Raw genomic sequence first — 16,678 nt, 5'->3', positions numbered from 1 at the left:
TGGTGGTACCTTTGCCAGGTTGGTGAGACTGAAGTTAAGCATGATAGAGCAGCTGAGGGTTAGAGAGGAAGTTACCTTCAGTTATCCATTACATTAAAGGTGCCAGCTATATCTCAAAGCATGAGTGGAGGAGCCTTAAATTTAGTGAGCAGACATCTCCCTTTCACTTCCATCCTCACAAAGTCCTTTCCATGCCAGCCACCCACCGCTACTGTTTAATCTGATAAAGCTTTTTTTTTTTTTTTTAAAGGGGTAACAATGCCACTTTATTAGGCTAGGCCAGCCAGGAAACAACACTGGAATAAATGGCCCCACAGCACATTAAGGGCACAAGATTTCTAGGTATACACTACCTTCCACCCCTGCCTCAGTGCTCTCCACTCAAGGCTGGGCCATGGAGGGGGCAGCATAGGTCTGGAAGTGGGTATGGGCTCGTTGGTGTGTGAGCAGTCTCAGAGACATGGTGTCCACAGCTGCCTCCAGTCCTGGCTGCTGGGTGATCTCCACCATATAGTCATTAGCCAGTTGCAAGGAGGCCAGCATGGAGCGGCCCACCTCAAAAGCAGGCTGCCCAGCTACAAGCTCTGCAAAGGGACACCACTCACTGAGCTGGGGAAACCGTGAGACCAACTGGTCCCCATAGGTGTGGATATCAAAGGGCACATGCTGCTCCTGCTCCTGGAGCAGGGGCTGGATAGTATCTTCCCAGTCCCTGATGCTCTGGCTCAGCTCTGTCTCCTGGACAAACTTCTGGGAGGTGGCAATGAAGAGTTCCACATTTCTTCAGACCAGCTCCTCATATCTCAGGGACTCTGGCATAGCCTCTGCATCTAGGTCAGCAGCTTCCCCAGGCATCACCCCTTCAGGCTCTGCATGCTCTTCAGGTTCTAGAAAGTCATCTGCTACCCCTAGGTCTTCTAGGGAATCTTCCAAGCGTTCCTCCTCTACAGGCCACAGATCCTCCTTGGCACTGGGCAGCCATCTCTCAGTCACCTTACGTCTCTGCAGCTTCTGAAGGGTCTCCAGCTGTTCTTTTACATGTTTCCAGTACAACACTTCCATGTCTGCAAAGGTTGGGCCCTTTCGCCGAGGCTTCCTGCTGTCAGCATGGTCGGCATAGGCAGCCAGGTACCACTGGTGGAAGTCCTGCAGCTTGGTAGCACACTTCCTCTTGTGCTTCTGTCCTGGAACCTCTTCCACACAGGGGGGTACAGAATAGGGCTTACCTTTCTGGAAGAGCTTAGAGTCCAAGGAGTCAAAAGGGTCCAGGCTCTGCCAGGGGTCTGTAGCTGGGAGGCAGGCTCCCGGGCCCCTCGTGGCTCCCGCAGCATGTATCTCCTTGGCAAGGTGACACTCTGCTGTGAGGTCCTGGGCTCTGTAGGCTCTGGAGCAACCTCTGGGAGTTCTGCTACATCCTCTGCATCCTCATCTCCACCACTGAGCATAGGGCCATCTGGCTCTTGGGAGACGCAGAGTACAGGAACAGGACTCCCATTCCTAGAGACTTCCATTGGCTGCTCCTCAACATCCTCAGCATCTTTCTGGCTCCTCGGCATGGGGCACACATCTGGAGGCTCCACAGGACACATTCCCACTGTATCCAACATAAAGGAACCTCTGGGGCAGGGGGTACATGTGTTCATCCTGAAATCCTTCTGGCTGGCCAAGACCTCACCCTGACAACTATACAAGGGGCTGTTGTTCTTTTCCACTTCATCAGGGGCCATGGGCAGAAGGGGTATGATAAGCAGCTCACTGGATGCCTGGTCATTTTTCAGATCCACATTGGCCCAGGAGTCAGGGAAGTCATCCAGGGACAGGAGCTCATCCTCTGTTTCGTAGGAGCTCCTGAGTTGACGGCTCTGTTGCTCCCATCTTCCTGTACTAAAGAGAGCTGCTTGGCTCGCCTCTTGCCAGAAATAAAATCAAGAGCTTGGTAGACCAGCGAGTAGAGGTACTCCACCTTTTTACTGTAGACACAAGCTGAGCCCTGGATCAATAGTGCTGCCTCAATGCAGTTCATAGTGGTTTTGCCTTCATCAAAAGAAATGCAAATCTGGTCCAGCCAGCTGTGCCGCTAAGTCCACCTCCCAGTTCTTAGCGAGAACCCGGATGGGCTGCAAGAGGTGAGCGAAGTGCACCTCCACATCCTCCATGTCCAATAAGGGACTAGAGGCCCGGGACCGTACACTGTCTCCAGATAGGGCCAGCAGGCTCAACCCGCCACTGGCTCTGGCGCCATTTTGGTGTTCCCGCCCCTCTGATAAAGCTTTTTTTAAACTGGCCTAGGCTACAGAGAGAAGGCTCTGGCAGAGAGAATAAGAAGTTCTAGGTCTCAGGTGGGCCTGATCTAGATCCTTAAATCACAGCATAAATCTCCTAGCATAAATCACTGCACCCCTGTCTCTCCCTGTTTCCTGTCTTGTTAATGTCACTTTTAGGCACATGATTTCAGAGCCAGCATGTCTTCCCCATGCTTTCAGGAAAGGTAAAGCCAGGAAGTGCAGCCTACCTGACACCAGCACCTAGCTAGAGTTTAAGAATGCAGGGCAAAGTGATACCAACGGCCCTCTGCCTGGAGCCTCCTGACACTTCGAAGCCCCAGGGGAATTTCTTTTGCTACTGAATATTCTCCACAAAGTCATACACATTTCTTTACCCTCCTCAATGTTCTGCACATTCTTCCCATATGACACTGGAACAGAATGAGAAATAATTGATTCCCCAAGTAGTCCTTGTATGAATAAGGGAGGTGTTGAGTGCCTGTATAGAGCAGTCATGGGACATCCATTCTGTTCTTAGAAACAAGTTGCAAGGCAGATGGGGTTAGGGTATTGCAGTTGGCTTCATGGAAATGCTGCCATCAAAGATGGCATCATTTTTTAAAAAACTTTTTAGAACTGAATAATACTCTACATTTTCTTAGTCCATTCATATGTTGCTAGACATCCAGGCCTATTCCTTATCTTGACAATTGTGTACAATGCTACACAGAACAAGGATGTGCAGGAACACTTGTTGAACGTTCACTTAGAATCCTCAGGGATGGCATAGCTGGGTCATGTGGTAAGTTCTAGATTCAGGTCTTTGAGGATTCTCCACACTTACTCCCCATAGTGGCTGTACTAATTTATATTTTTACCAGAAGTTAATAAGTGCCCCCTAAACTACTAACATTTGATGTTCTTTGTTTTCTTCATATCCATTCTGATTTGGGCAAGGTGGCATCTCAAGGCACTTTTGATTTGCATTTCTAGAAGGTACTCTCGAAGGAACCATTTACAGAGTCCTAAACCACACTCTTTGATGACACTGTACTTAACACATTCCACAAATGTCCTGTCATTATAAACAGGACAATAGAGACCAAAGAAAGAAAAGGTACTTCATCAAGGTCATACTGTCACTAAGACTCTAGGTCCAAGGGTGTACTCAAGACTCTAAATTCTATGTTATATCACACAGCTCTATCATGAATAGAAGGTGGTCTTTATGGGGGTCTTGCCATGGTATCAGTTGGTCAGAGGAGAGCCATCCTGGGTGTCCTAAACAGTTCCTACCTGACTAGAGTCTCAGCTTGGGCTCAGACGGTGTGGTTAGATGTAGTTAGCATTCCACTGCAGTACTGGACTGTGTTTTCTTCTGTGATTGCCTCAGTGGCTTGCAGGAGCAATTTGTTGCTAGACTGTCCTCACTATCATGGGGTTAGAGGCTGCAGGTTAATCAACTCAGAGGAGGGAAATACTATCTTTTCAAGGGTTTCCAGGGGCCAAGGGTCATTAGCTCACCTTGAATCATATGCCCATCTCAAATAAAATCTCTTCATTCTGATTGGCAGTTCCTATGTCAAGTGGCAAAGATGGAATATTGGGGGAATATTATGTGTATTGGTGTGTGTGTGTGTGTGTGTGTGTGTGTGTGTGTGTGTGTAATAAAGCCTTTAAGTGAAGAGGGCAGTTTGATTCCACTGAGGAAGATTTGGGGCATGATCATAGACCTGGTAGGAAGTCTATCATGAGAGACTTCCAAGACAAGGGAAGCCTGAGGCCATTCATTTCCATATAGTCCCTTATTTTAGCGTGCTCTAGCTAAGAGTGCAAGGATTTGTTATGCCATCAAGTTTTCAAGGAAGTGTCCCCAGGGACCTGGAAAGGGAGAGAAATGGGGATGAGAAGGCACACAGGCGTGGCTGCAGTGGAGGCTGGTGGTGCCCTGTGGCTGCCTTTGCCCAGCTGGCTTCTAACCCCTCAGTTGTACCTGGTGGCTACTAGAGATTCAGCTCTCTAGAGTGTTGCCATGGGCTGACAGTTTTCACCTTCTGGGGATTGTCTCATAGCCAAGAAAGGACTGACTGAAGGGGATATGAAAGGCAATCAGAGGGTGTGCTTGGCCTCCACAGAGGGCCCTGTATGATCAGCCTGAAGCCAGGCTTCAGACTGACAGAGAAGCTACAACTTTGCCTGGCTTCTCAACTTCCCTCTGTAAAAGGATTACATAGGAAATACCTTTTTGGCCTCTGCCTTTCATGGACCTGGCTTTGGGCTGCAATTTCAGGGTAGGGGTTTTAGATGTCTCTTGATGCTGTGCCATGCAGTGGTGTCATACAGTTTGTCCCATCTCTGGGACAAGGAGCTTTGTATATTTATGGTGGCCATTGGTTATAGACCACCCAGCAGAAAAGGGAGGCTGGGGGTCACAACAAGCACTCCTGGCTGTCTGTACAACTCTGGAAGCCCAAGGAACATTGTTGACAACCATTTCAGAGGAGTTCAAGATATAGGAGACAGCCCACTGAAATGCTACAGACATGTAGGGGTCACTAACACTGTCTGCAATGGAAGAGAAACCAAACCACAGAGAACTCTGTGGATCAAGATTTCTAAATAGCTCCCTGCTTAATTGTTAGCAGCCATGGAAGTGCTGTAATTAGCTGACAACAGGTTGCTGTTTATCAATTTGTTACTACTTATGTAACCAGAAGTGCAGAATTCAGTACTTATAAAAATCCTTGTAATGAAATATTTCTCCTTTATGGAGGCTGTGTTTGTATAGACGAACATTAATTTAAACTTTTTGACCTCATTTGCATTCTAAAATTATGGCACTGTAATTTCCGTCTCCCCAATGCATTCACTCTTAATTAATCTTAACCACTCTCAAGCTTTTCTGGTTTCTATTATCACCATTTAAAGTTGTGAAGACTGTTTAATGGATTTAAATCACATATTCAAATTAGTTTCTTTTTCCAAAGTTATAATGACTTAAAATTTTTATTTGATTTGGGCCCCAAAGTATTACCTGAAAAGCCATTTGATTGTTTTACAGTTTAAATCATCTGTGTGGAATAAAATTCATTAACCTTATTTACATATGTGTGAAAATTATGACTCGCTAACCAATTAACATTTTCAAGTTGTGCAGGTTTGCAGCCTGTCGCTCTGGCTCGAGCTGTACTGTCATTCTGACTTCCAATGACACAGTTGTAGAAATTTGTTGTAGAAATATGTCTTTGTTTGTAGTTTAGGCTCGGACTGTAGACATGTCATCTGTTTAGACTGTGGTGGTATATGTTGAAACTTTGCCCTTTAGGGTTCTGGGGAGCATTGGCTCTCTGTGGCTCAGCACTAGTGTAGTGGAGGGGCCCTTGCTGGGATGCAGAGGATGTAGTTTGGGAAATTATAGGGAATAGAGGAAGCCTGCTGCTAGTGGAGTCTTGAATGAGTGTGAATTGCAGACATGGGCCCACAGTACAGTTGGCAAAGCCTATTCCCTCCCCAAGTGCTGTGTCCAATAGTAAATATATTGAGGTTCCAGGTTCCAGAGGGTGTATCTGTCCTTTCCTCCTCACCTCACCATCCCAAGCAGGATGGAAAGGTTACATCGTGGGAGTGAATCCTCCCATTTAGAGCCCCACTCTGCAGAATCAGAAGTGTACTGTTCTCTTCGTGGATACACCACCTGAAAGCCTTTCTTCAGCATGCCTTTGGGAGTAAAGATGGTAGTCACAGGGTAGTATAGAAATGGCAGCTGCAATGCCTAGCAGTAGCTGTGGGTTCAGCTCAGAGCTTGCCATTTCCCTGTGAGATACTCCAGTTTTCTGTCACCTGGACCTTTGACATAGCCTCCTCTCAGGTCCCCAGAACCCATGTTGCCCTGTCTCTGTAAAGTCAAGGTGATGTGGGAGCATGGATCTCATTTATCCTACTTTGTTTCTTAATTGTTCTGATAAAACAGTGACCAAAAGCACCTTGGGGAGAAACTATAGTTTATAGTTCCTCACAAAAAGAAGCCAGTCAAGGAACTCAAGGCAAGAACTGAGGCAGTGACTCTGTTGGAATACTTCTTACTTACTGCCTTGCTCTCTGTGGCTCCCTCAGCCTGCTTCCTTTTACAACCCAGAACCACCAGAACAGGGGAGCACTATCCAGAGTGAACTGGGCCCTCCCACATCAAACAGCAATCAAGAAAATGCTTCAGAGACTTGCCAATAGGCCAATCTAATGGGAGCATTTTTTTAACGGAGGGTCCCTCTTCCCAGATGATTTTAGCTTGTGTCAAGTTGACAGAAAAAAAAAAATCTAACCAGCACACCACTGTTGGGAAATCTGCCTTGTCCCTGACTTCCCATTGCACAATTGCAGCCCAATTTGGCTGGACCAACATGGCTGGCCTTCCCTACCCTTGCTCTCCAGCCTCAGGGCCTTCACAGATCTCTGCACTTACCCTATTAAACTGAAGTACTGATTGATCCTGGACATGGATGACCCTCCCCTCTCTTCTTTATCAAGCTACCTCACAAACCATTCTGGTTTCTCAAGAATTATTGTCCTTCCTTATGGTGATATTTTATTTGTGCTGAAATGTGATTTTATTTGTATGTTAATAAATAAATTTTGCCTGGAGATCAGAGGTCATAGCAAGCCATAAGAGTCAGGCCGTGGTGGCACACGCCTTTAATCCAATCACATGGCAGGCAGAGTCTCTGTGTGATCAAGGACACAGCCAAGCGTGGTGACACAAACCTTTAACCCCAGTACCAACCATAGAGACCTGGAGGTCTGTATAAATAGGCAGTGATGAGGAAGTCATGTGGTTGGGTTTAAAGCCAATGAGAAGGTAGAACAGAAAGGCAATAAAAAGACAAGTCAGACAGGAAGAAACTCTCTCTCTCTGGGGAAGCTACTTCTGGTGGTAAGCTAAAGTTAGTCGTGGCTATTGCTCTGATCTCTTTGGCTATTTCCTTTGTATTTGGCTCTGTGTTTCTTATTTACTAAGACTGTGTAGAATTTTGTCTGCACTTCCTAACTGGTCAGATGGTCTCCTGTAGCCCACGGTAAGATCCCTGCAGATGATGTCACCTATCTCCTGCTCCATGTCTCTGACTTGTCTGATTTTGAACATGCTACTGTTATGTGCCATGGCACTCTTAAACAAAGGCTCAGGGAAGGTAAGCACCAGGTGGCTCTTTGCTCATTCTTGTAAACCAACCATGTGACTCAGTGCTTGGCTCTATACTAGTGTGTGTTGAATTAGTAGTGAGCAAGCTTGACAGGAATGAGTCCTTTCTTCCTTGTCCTTGTGGGCTTCATAGTCATCAAGAAAATACATCAAGGCAGCCAGCAGAGGCCCATTCCCTTAGCTATCTACTTTTAGCCACCCTTGGAATCTGTGGGCTGCAGAAGTGGGAGCCAGCAATGATGATGGCAGAGTCTTGCTATATAATCCATGTTAACCTGGAAATCACAATCCTCCTGCCTCAGCCCTCTTAGTTCTAGGATTACAAGTATGCTCCCCTATGCCCCGCTCCAAGAAACACTTGGTCACAGATAACAGAGTAAAGAAACTACACCACAATAAGCAATTCGCATCTTGGTCTCTGGTTTTCTATATTTAGCTTTTTGGGAAGTGAATTATGTCAAGAATAAACAGGGAAAAGATGGATCACTGTTCTGGGGGGTTTTGTCTTAAATGTCAGGCTCCTCTGGAGGTCAGAGTATCCACTTGAAATAAAAAGGCTAGATAAGAGTCTTCCTCATCACAGGTGCTCTTCTAAACAACCTCAGTCTCACTGGCTCACCAATCAAACTGAACTTCTGTAGATTTGAAGCTCTAATTTATACTTGATTCTCTATTTGCAGTAAGTAGAAGTTTTTTTTCTGTTTCTCCAGGAAAAGTCATATACCACCTACCCAGAGAATAGTGCCCCCCACATGTGTCACCCACATTAAACTTGGTTCTTCCTACCACAGTTAATTTAACGCTGGTGATTCTAGATCCTCTCAGGTTCAGGAAGGGTGTGGCTTGCACACTCTATCTGGCTTTCTCTTCACCTTTTATTCTATCGGATGGTGCCATGCACTTGTCAATCTTCTCAGAAAATGCCTTCACAGACTACTCAGAGTATTTGCTAAACCCAAGCACTTTTCAACATAGTCTAGTTGATGATCAACCATCCTCAAAGCAGACAAAGACTTAGGAAACTACTATTGTCTAGAGAATTTCTATAACTACTCAGACCCTGCTTTCTTTCAGAGTGTACACAGCAGCCTGGGGTGGGTACAATGTGGTTCCCATTGCCCCAGAGGGCACTGGCCCAGTCCTGGCTCTGTCTGGGCTAACTAGCTGGCCTTGACTCATTCCTGTCCATTTCTTGTATCTTTTCCTTTTGTGAGATGAGCATGTCCTTACTAGGTGATGGCAAATAGCATACTGTAGCTGGCAGCCTGTTTTCACTCTTCCAGGTCTTAGATCAGTGTCGAATCCACAGTGGTCCAAGACAGTCTGGCTAGTTTATTCCCTAATCCACTGTTGGATAGCATGAGTGAAGGCTAAAGGCTTTTTTGTTACAGCTTTGAGGCATAATGACTTTAATTCTGCCACGGTGTAGACTCCCTATCTTTGTTGCCAGTGAACTCGGAGAAGCCCTATTTCCTGGAGCCCCCACCACATCCCACCCAATCCTCCACCTTCCCCCTTTGTTTCTTTAGCTGGAGGCAGGCAGACAGCCTCATGTTGTTCTGCACTGTACCCAGCACATGTGAATCCACGCTGGCTCATTGATACTAACACTCAGCAGTGACCCTTTCATACCTCCTTTGCCATTATGTCTCTGCAGATGCCTCAAGGCCTGTTTCCTTTTGCAGTTTGCCTTTCTTGTGTGTGATGGAGCAGAAATTATGATTCCAAACACTCACTGGCATTTCCAGGTCTTCATTAGTCTTGAAAACACACTCACTTGACACACGATACAAGAGGAATGGGATTGCTGAACAGTGAAGATTCTGACTTCACAGGCCAGTGCAAGGACCTCAAATCTTTGCAAAATTCACCTGAGTGATTTAAACATCTGCAGAGTGCCCCCTGCAGCATACTGGAAATAGTTATCCATGTTTATGGCCTTTCCCCCTTAATTTCTGTCCACTAAGAACCTACAAATATAACTTGATTTGAAAATAGGGTCTTTGAATATGTGCTGAAGTTAACAGGTCACAGAAGACTTAGGGTGGACCCAATTTCATTGATGTCACATTGTGTGAAGACAGACACAAAGACTACAGATCTATTGCTAATTGATAAAGAATCATTGGGTATCTAATGTCAAAGAGGTAGGACATATTCTTCCTATGAATGAAGCAAACATGGCCTGCAGACTAAGAACAGCATGCTGTTTTAAGCCACTGATCTGTGGTAATTTGTCATAGCTGCCTGAGGATGCTAGCACACATACCAACCCCTTATTGATCTTGCATGAATCTCCTTGAGGTGGGGAGCTTCCTGCCATCATTGTTGGTAGAATACTCCTTCTTCCTTGCTCTGCTGAGGAATTATTTGATTGCCTGGGAAGGCCTGAGGGCCTATAGTGGCTTAAACAATGTAATTTATTTTGGGGGGATAGGACATTGAAACCGGGTGTTGTTACATATCACAGGCTGGCTGCAAACTCACCATCCTCTTCCCTCAGTCTTCCGAGTGTAGGGTTATACCCAGCTATAACTCACCTTTATATTGTGATAATGAGCATAAAAGCAAGATATTCTAAGGGTTTCTCACAACTGAGAGGCTCCTAGGTTCATTGCCCATGAACCCCCCAGTGGTGAAAAGGAAGCTGTGCCGGACCTCACTTTCATGTCCTCACACTGGTGTGTATTCACAAGTAGGAGGGAGTGGAAGACTCTTGTCCTTTTTTCATTTCTAATCAAAGAAGAAAATAATAAAGCTCCAACAATTCCTCAAGACCTTCTGGTCAGAGCTTAGGCACATGTTTACGGGTAGGAAGACATGTAAAGTAATTCATAGCAATAGATTTTCTTGTGGGAGGTAGAATGTTTAAGATGAAAAGGAAAGAGGGATGATTTGGAGGAGGAAAGAGGCTATGACCTCATGGCTGCCCCACCCATCTGGAGGTTGCCATGATCCCTCTGGGAATTCTCTCCAAGGACCAGGTTGCCCCACACTTCTTGAAGACCAATCTGTGTTAGGCTCTGCTGTGCTCCTGAAGAACAACACAGAATCAATCATGCTCAGAGACAAAGTCATGATGTCTCTCTAAATAAAGGTTCCCAAAGAGACCCACATCTTTGTCTCCAGAACCTGCCATGTGTTCTTTCACAGGGCAAAAGTAAATTTGTAGATATGGCTGAGTCTTGAGACAGAGGATTATCTATTGAGTCCAACAATTGAAAGGATCCTTGGCCAGAGGCAGAAACAGAGATGGGAAGAGGGAAAAAAAAGACCAGAGCTGGCATCATCACCTGCTTCCAGAAGATGGAAATGTAGGCAGCCCTTAGAATGTAGACTAAGCAAGAAACCTGTTCTGGTCCAAAGCCTACAATGGGGCAATCTACTGGCCCCTTGATTTTAACCCCTGAGAGAAATTTTAAACTTCCAGCCTAAAGAACTATGTAAAATAAATGCATATTGCTTCAATCTATTAAATGTATAGCAATCTGTTACAGTTGCAGCAACAGTTCAAAACTAACCCAGCCCTAGAATCATGTCCCAGGGTCTCAAAAAACACCAGGAAGTCCATTCTTTCCTGTAAGGCTCTCCCTGGAGCTCTGTGTGCCCATGACTGAAACATAGGTTGCACTGGCCTAGCTCAGATACTTGCCACTCATCCACAGCCTAGATCAGAGAACATCCCAGATCCCCATTCATATACCACAGGTTTCTTGGTGGACTGGGGGGTTTTGTGGTTTTGCTCACTCAGGCCCAAGTCTTTGCTGGCAGTCTGGCTCCCTCTCCTTCTATCTCCACAGCAACAACTGCTGATCAATATAACCCCCAATTATCTAGCTACTTTCTCCAAATTGAAACATTCCCACCTTGAAGGAGGAGGAAGAGGGAGGCCCCTAAAACTCAGAAATCTACAGGTCTTACAAAGCTCAAGGTTTTATACTAACAGTTGCTGGTGAAGGGGAGACTCTTTGGTGGAGCTGCCAACAAGTTAGACAGAGAGCTCTAGGGATGCAGCTTTCATGTGCTATCACCAAAGCCAAAATGGGTCACTGCCACTATGTAACTGCCTTTAGTTACCAATGTTTCTGCTTTGGTCAATCCAATAAACTCATTGGTTTACCATACTAGACTTAATTGGGACTGACTTTTTGATTCTTTGCTGGTGCCCCAGCTGGAGTGAGCAGACATTTATTATGCCTTCCTAGGCATAGTCATGAAATTCCAGCAGAAGATTCCTGTGACTACAGGGCCCCTGAAGCATGGTCTCTCATGACTGGACAGTGACAGATGGCACAACCAGGCCCATAGGCCTTGGCTTCCCAATAAGGAGTAGTGCTAGGCAGGAAGAAGACTTCAGTTGAGCTAGACTGAAACCAAAGCACAAGACTGGAGAGGAATGCTGTCCCTTTCCTCTTTCCCAGAGCTTGCTCCACCCTAGAGGATCAAGTTTCAGCTTGGTAGCTGTTACATTGAGTCTAAAGGCGGTGGTGGCTTCTTAGATCTACAGGGGTCCTGGTCTGAGCATGAGACAGGACATACATCAGGGAAACAGTGTGGGTTTGGTTGTTGCAGGCATGGTGAGAATTACTTTTTGAGGATTTGCAACCCCAAATAGTTGGGGTTTTACATTTGGAAGAAACTACCCCCCTTCCTAGTTGCCTCAAGAAAAAGCTAGTCCTTTAGAGAACTATGTCTTCTAGCCTTCTCTCAATAGATACTGTGTTAGTTTTATGTCAACTTGACACCAACTAGAGTTACCTGAAAGGAGGGAACCTCAATTGAGAAAATGCCTCCATAAGATCATAAGGGCATTTTTTAAATTAGTGATTGATGAGGAAAGGTCCAGCCCATTGTTGGTAGTGCCATGCTTGGGCTCGTGGTCCTGAATCTATAAAAAAGCAGGCTGAGCAAGCCATGTGGAGTAAGCCAGGAAGCAGCACCCCTCCCATAGGACCATGTGAGGCCAAAATGGTGACCTTCCAGATGACTAGTCCAAGGCCTTGAGATAGAAAGATGGAAAGCCACACACTCAGAACACCAGGAGTCAAGCTCTAGCATGTGAATTGTAAAGGACACAGGTTGTTTTTTTGGGAGACTCTTGGCCTCTCTATTGGGTACAAAGAATTAAACATATTCCTACCTGCCCATGGCTCTCACTCTCCAAACAAAGAGAGAGAGAGAGAGAGAGAGAGAGAGAGAGAGAGAGAGAGAGAGAGAGAGAGAAGAGAAAAGAGAAGAGGACATCAGAGAAAAAATATGAAAAAGGAAAGAAAATAATAAAGATCCAGTAAGAATTCCATTCATTCTGCATAATTTGCAAAACTGAGCTAAGGGCCACCAAGGATCTTTGTTATTTTTATGTGACACCAATAAACCACTTGGCACTCCCTCCTGTGTCACCCTGCAAGTTCACAGCCACTCATCTTTTTTGCGTAGAGAAGCATCTTTCCCGAACTTCATTCCTTTGTAATAAACAGAACTGCTCCCGGCAGGCCCTGTCTTTACCCCACAGTCTGTGCCCTCTCCTGGCTACTTGGAGCAGCTTTGCCTCTTTTGTGTCTGTTGAGCCATTGGAGAATACTGTATTGGGAATGAATGTTAGCTGACTGTGGCTTTTCAGTATTTTTTGTTTGTTTATTTTAATAAGCTCTCACATAAGATAAGCTCAGCAGCACATTGTGAAATTTAGAGACAGGATTGTTGTAACATAGGGGTCTTTGTGAAAAGAAGCACTCTGAAATCTGCTGCGGGCCTTGAGCGTACTGAATCCTGGGATATCCTGATCTTTATCTTCAAAACAGAACAAAGAGGAAAGACATGGAGATAGATGAGACAGAATCAGAGACAGAAGAGGGAAATAGGTAGAAACAGAAGAGGTAGAGTTAGAAATAGAGGAGATGATAAAGAACAGAGACAGAGGAGACAGAAAAAGAAAGGAGATAAAAAATAGAGTGGGAGATGCTCTGTGATGCTGGAGGCTGAGAAATTCAAAATGTATACTGAGCAAGCTGAAGACCCAAGAGAGCCAAAGGTGTAGTGACAGGTTGAGCAAAAATGCCTGAGAAACAGGAAAGCCAGTTGAGAAAATCCCAGTCTGATCCAAGTCCAAAGGCAGGAGAGGGCCACTGTGGTAGCTGGAAGAGGGTCAGACAGAGAGAAAGCTCTTGCTTACTCAGCACTTGGCCTTTTCTTCTCTTCCCATCAAGATTGTGACTAGGGCTTACCCTGTTTCACAGTCTACCAATTCTAATGGCAATCCTTCTGTGTAGCAATTTCTTCCCAAGGTCCAGAAGACTTGGAAGTGAGGCTTCTTAAGACCCAGAAGCAATCAACTCAGAAGTCTCAAGAAATACCTAAAACTGGACAGATATACAAGGCCTCTCCTTCTCCAAGCATTAAAGACTACTGAGGGTTATAGATCCCCTGAACAGCCTCAGAGACATTCTCTGACATATTATTCTGTCAGTAAGTTGTGGAGTGAGCTCCAGTCATGAGCTGTCAACCATGCTGGGGTGGGCTTTTGGTAATATGCATAGTCCCTACTCCTATAATTAATCCCTCACCCACATTCCTATAAGTAGATCCAGTGAACTCATTGGGTCACCAAATTGGACTTTTGTGATATCATTGCTTTTGTCTGTTATCAGTTCCCTATCTGGGGTTAATAGACTTTTGTGTTAGGTCTCCCCAGAAATCGTGGCACAAAATAGTTTAATCCATAAGCTGTAGTTGAAGTTTTCCTGTGTCCCACCTGGCCGGTGGTCAGGACAAATCTCTCTCACCTGCCAGTCCTGCAGCCACTTGAATCCAACACAGAGGCTTATATTAATTAAACTGGCCTAATGGCTCAGGCTTCTTGCTAGCTAGATCTTACATTTTAAATTAACCTATTTCTATAAATCTATAACTTGCCATGTGGCTCATGGCTTACCGGTATCTTTGCATCTTGTTTTTCATGGCGACGGAAGCTGGCAGGATCTCCTGACTCAGCCTTCCTGTTCCCAGAATTCTCCTCTCTGCTTGTCCCGTCTATACTTCCTGCCTGGCTACTGGCCCATTAGCCTTTTATTTTATCAACCAAATTAGAGCAATACATTCACAGCATACAGAGTGATATCCATAGCAATAAGCATACTCAGATACAATATGTGCAGCATGACATTTAACTGGTTGTCTTGGGGCCTCACAATCTGCTCAAACTGATATGTGAGATTAAGCATTGTAAAAAAAGGGCAACAATAATCACAGAACACATGTCCAAGAAACACCCACAGTTATAAGTCCTTTGTCCAGGCTTTGGGATTAGCAAGTCACAGGGATCCTCACATTTGAGGGCTGTAGATGGTAGGAAAAGGCACCTGTGAGTCTACTAGGCAGAACCAGAGGACACCACTGTATATCAAGCTTGAGCCTCCCTTCAGGTCTAGTCCTATAGGCTCCCACTCCTTTGGCTGAGGGTCCTTGGCCAGTTAGTGGTCCTGGCCAGGATGTGATTTCTCCATTCACTGTCTTGCAGAAGATATGTGACAGCTCAGGGTAGCCTCCTAAGGAGCTGAAAAGAAAGGGCTTTATTTGCAAGCTGGGTTTAAGTCTAACACAGAAAGAAAAAAAGATGTTCATCTGAGAGGAAGACTTCTAATAAAAAAGGTGGGTGTAGATATATTCTTTGTTGATAATCTAAGAATTCTTTTTTTTTTTTAATTTTTCCAGTTAATTTTTATTAGTAGTTGCATGATTCAGGGTCCCAGAGCAGTGACCATCATATACCCAGGTCCCCTTTACTGTCTGGGGAGAAGGACAGAGAACAGAGGAGAGGTGGGCAGAGCCAGGTCAAATCTTCTCAGGAAATGTGCCTTCTGCTCTGCAGTCATCCCAGGCTGAGACCCACGATACGGGGCGGAGGACTTGTACACATGCCGGTACCACTCACACACAGAGACATCATCCCCCTTTGCATTCATTGCCTTCTCGCAGCAGTGGAAGTCCAGGTAGTTTTGCCAGCAGTTCCTGGTCTGGTTCTGGTTTGGGAAGCAGCTGTCAAAGGGGGCAGTTTTGTAGTTCTTGATTTTAGTATTGATGTCTTCAGCCATGATGATGATTCCTAAAGACTGCCCTGGAGCAGTGGTAGTTCAATGTGACCCTTAGCCAATCTAAGAATTCTTAGTGGCTCTGCATAGCCAGTTTGAAAATGTAGCTGAAGAAGAAAAACTATGATTTTCTTTTCTCATAAAGAAGGCATAAGGTGGCTCCATGCCATTAGGGATTTGGTCTCTTTCTCTCTCAGAATTCTGCCAGTCCCTAGGAAAGAGCCCTTCAGTCCTTAACTCTGAAATTAACCTGTATAATGCAGCCTATCTTTATAGCCCACAGAAGAAAGAAAGGGGGTGGGAGAATGTGGACATGACTGGGGAGAAATTGTGTATGGGTGTGGGTGTGCATGTCAGACACATTCTACATCTGCATCCATGTTTAGAGCTCTCATTTCTTTGCTCTTTTCTGCACACCAAAGGATGGGGTCCTGAAGGATGCCTTTTTGTTGTTCAGCCTTCTGTCTTACCTAGTTAGAGCCATTTCTAGCCTCTGACAGACACTGCTACAGGCAAGGATAACAGAGGGCAAGGTGCCCCTGCTTGTCTCTCTGCCAGAGCAGTTTCTCTGGCAGCGACTGGCCTGCCCTGTAGCTCCTGCTCTAGAAAGTAAGGTCCTGGAGTTTGAGTCCCAGGGAGTGACCTTGATGACAAACTCTGCCTCCTGGTTGTTTCCATTTGTCTCAAGAAAGAAATGACTGTGCTCTTGCCAGTTTCTGGGTAGGGTCATGTGAGCTCTCAGTCACATTCAATTGAAAACACCAGTTGTGCTTCTGGTGGGCTGTGTTTGCTGGAGGTTACACACACACACACACACACACACACACACACACACACACACACACGCACGCACGCACGCACGCACGCACGCACCTCTGCCCCTACAGGGGGAACTTTTTCTCTAATGTGGAGTGAAAGGTTGAACTTCAGGCTGCAGTGAGCTTGCAGGCAGATATGAAATCTCACTCACCATGAAGTTATATATAGAACTACATGTAACATGAGAAAAATTGATCTACTAATAAACCAAAACTGAAAACTGTTCTTTATGCTAGACTTTCAGTTAATCTGTTCCAACAGAGAAAAAAAATACTCTATTAGTTATTGTTTCAATCAGGGCTACAATGCAGCTG

The 16,678-nt window shown here is 45.4% G+C and overlaps 2 pseudogenes; both read right to left on the bottom strand.

Moving 5' to 3' along the window:
- Positions 1 to 334: 334 nt before the first annotated feature.
- Positions 335 to 2,156, bottom strand: LOC114709001 (annotated as a pseudogene).
- A 13,095-nt stretch (positions 2,157 to 15,251) lies between these two features.
- Positions 15,252 to 15,567, bottom strand: LOC114708999 (annotated as a pseudogene).
- Positions 15,568 to 16,678: the final 1,111 nt, after the last annotated feature.

Source organism: Peromyscus leucopus, chromosome 1, assembly GCF_004664715.2.
Source record: "Peromyscus leucopus breed LL Stock chromosome 1, UCI_PerLeu_2.1, whole genome shotgun sequence".
Taxonomy (NCBI): Eukaryota; Metazoa; Chordata; class Mammalia; order Rodentia; family Cricetidae; genus Peromyscus; species Peromyscus leucopus.
This window is presented reverse-complemented; position numbering and strand designations above follow the sequence as displayed.